Source organism: Nomascus leucogenys, chromosome 2 (assembly GCF_006542625.1).
Source record: "Nomascus leucogenys isolate Asia chromosome 2, Asia_NLE_v1, whole genome shotgun sequence".
NCBI classification, from domain to species: Eukaryota; Metazoa; Chordata; class Mammalia; order Primates; family Hylobatidae; genus Nomascus; species Nomascus leucogenys.
Window position 1 is genome coordinate 123489701 of NC_044382.1, and position 3247 is coordinate 123492947.

Here is a 3247-nt window from a genome sequence, read left to right on the forward strand (position 1 = left end):
CTGAATCCACATTAACTCCATCATCTTCATATAAAATGCCCAAGATGGAAATTTAATATAAGAAGCTGATTCTGGAATTGCTGGGGCCCTGATTACTGTGATGGAATTCTCCCAAAGCCCTGGGCTTACAGATTTTCTCTTGGAGAAATGCTAACTGCTGTGCATACCTACAAAAATATAGTGACAATCTACATGAGACAAGTATCCATCAAGCAGTGAGCAGCACTACAAAAGGAGGATCAGCACTCTAAGAACTTGAGGTAGCATACCCAAAGGAGACCAGAAAGTAGGGAAGTTTTAAATGATATGTAGAAACTGAAAACAAACAAACAAAAAAAATGGTAAACTTGTAAAGAAGAAATAGAACTTCTAAAAATAAAAAAACAGGCATAGAAATTTAAAAAGTAATAAATGTTAGCAGACAAGATAGGAAGTAATATCATTTGTGAATAGAAGATTTAAGAAAATTAGAAACCAAGTACAGAGAGATAGAAGATATGTGAAAAATTAAGACACAAAGAATGGATTGGAAAAGTCTAACCATATGCCTAATAGCAGTTTCAGAAAGAAAGAATAAAAAGAGAGTCCATAGAAAGATATAATGAGTAATAATTTTCCAGAACTAAAAAGAAAGACATGAGTCCACAGATTAAAGAATCATACTGTGGTCACAAGCAGAATAAATAAATAAATCAAAAACAAGTTTCATCATAAACTGAAAAATGCCAAAGACAGAGAGAGAATATCTAAAAGGTCATGAGAAAAAAAGATTACTCACAATGGAGCAAAGAATGACTGAACTCACTAGCATTAGAGGGCAAAAAACAACAGATTAGTACCTTCAGACTAGTATCTGAGGGAAAAGTAGCTCCTGGGGCTGCACCATGGCATCCATGGGGACCCTCGCTTTCAATGAATATGGGCACCCTTTCCTCATCATCAAGGATCAGGACCACAAGTCCTGTCTTATGGGACTGAGGCCCTTAAGTCTCATATAGTGGCAGAAAAGGCTGTAGCAAATATGACGAGAACATCACTTGGGCCAAATGGGCTTGATAAGATGATGGTGGATAACGATGGTGATATGACTGTAACTAATGATGGGGCCTCATCTTAAGCACGATGGATGTCGATCATCAGATTGCTAAGCTGAGGGCAGAACTGTCGAAGCCTCAGGATGATGAAATTGGACTTGGAACCACAGGAGTGGTAGTCCTGGATGGTGCCTTGTTAGAAGAAGCCAAGCAGTTGCTAGACTGAGGCATTCACCCAGTCAGAATAGCTGATGGTTATGAGCAGGCTGCCAGCATTGCTGTTGAACACCTGGACAAGATCAGTCATAGTGTCCTTGGTGACATAAAGGACACTGAACCCCTGATTCCGACTGTAAAAACCACGCTGGGCTCCAAAGTGGTCAAAGTTGGCACCAACAAATGGCTGAGATTGCTGTGAATGCTGTCCTCACTGTAACAGATATGGAGCGGAGTGATACTGACTTTGAGCTCGTCAACGTAGAAGGCAAAGTGGGCGGGAGGCTGGAGGACAGAAAACTGATTAAGGGCGTGATTGTGGACAAGGATTTCCAGTCACCTGTAGGTGCCGAAAACAGTGGAAGATGCTAAGATTGCAATTCTCACATGTCCATTTGAACCACCCAAGCCAAAAACAAAGCATAAGCTGGATGTGACCTCCATAGATCATAAAGCTCTTCAGAAATATGAAAAGGAGAAATTTGAAGAGATGATTCAACAAATTAAAGAGACTGGTGCTAACCTAGCAATTTGTCAGTGGGGCTTTGATGATGAAGCAAATCACTTATTTCTTCAGAAAAACTTGCCTGTGGTTCGCTGTATAGGGGGACTTGAAATTGAACTGATTGCCATCTCAACAAGAGGGCGGATTGTCCCAGGTTCTCAGAGCTCACGGCCGAGATGCTGGGCTTTACCGGTCTTGTACAGGAGATCTCATTTGGGACAACTAAGGATAAAATGCTGGTCATCGAGCAGTGTAAGAACTCCAGAGCTGTAACCATTTTTATTAGAGGAGGAAATAAGATGATCATTGAGGAGGTGAAACGATCCCTTCACGAATGCTTTGTGTGTCATCAGCAACCTCATCCGCGATAATCGTGTGGCATATGGAGGAGGGTTTGCTGAGATATCCTATGCTCTGGCAGTTAGCCAAGAGGCGGATAAGTGCCCCACCTTAGACCAGTACACCATAAGAGCGTTTGCCGACGCTCTGGGGTCGCCCCATGGCGCTTTCTGAAAACAGTGGCATGAATCCCATCCAGACGATGACAAAAGTCCGAGCCAGACAAGTGAAAATGAACCCTGCTCTCGGTACTGACTGTTTGCACAAGGGGACAAATGATATGAAGCAACAGCATGTCAGAAATCTTGATTGGCAAAAAGCAACAGACATCTTTCACAACACAAATGGCTAAAATGATTTTGAAGATTGACGACATTCATAAGCCTGGAGAATCTGAAGAATAAAGACACTGAGAATACTATGTAGTAAGATCCACTACTGTGATTAAATGGATGTCTTGTGAGGCATCTACAATTATTTATTATATCCGTTTTCAGACACTGTAGATACTATAATAAAAATAGCCGTTCGGTAACCATGGTTTGACTTGTTCAAAGCTCTGTAATTGTAGGGGTACTATCTCAACAGCTTTTGTATTCATTATATTAAAGGAATCTCCTTTAACAACAACCACAACAAAAATTGAGGGAAAAGCTGTCTGAGTGAGACAAATGTAGTTTAACATACACAGTATCCACTTTCTCCTGCCCTCAAAAGAAGAATATTAACGGAAGTAGCTTGGGAAGAAGAAAACGTTTCCCAAAAGGAAGGAATGGGTTGCAAATAATGAATAGTGCTATCAATAAAACTGGTAAATAAGTACGACTGAGCACAAACTAAAACAGCAACAACAAAATGAGGATCGGAGGAGGATGAAAACCAAGGTGAAACAAACATCTGTGATCTATAACAACGTGAAAAATTAGGGCAAGATGATAGGAGTTAAACCATTCCAAGGTCTGTGTTCTGTTAAGCCTGTATGCATGTTGTCTTAGTTTCCTAGGGCTGTTAAAACCAATTATCACAAACTTGGTGGTTTAAGTAAAACAATAAATGTATTCTCTCACAGTTGTGGAGGCCAGAAGTCCAAAACCAACACGTTAACAGGGTAAATTCCTTCTGGAGGCTGAGGAAGAATCCGTTTCATGAATCC

General features: G+C 40.7%; 1 pseudogene; it reads left to right on the forward strand.

Annotated features, from left to right (window-relative positions):
• The first annotated feature begins 884 nt into the window (after positions 1–884).
• On the forward strand, positions 885–2749 carry LOC100588028 (annotated as a pseudogene).
• The last annotated feature ends 498 nt before the right edge of the window (positions 2750–3247 follow it).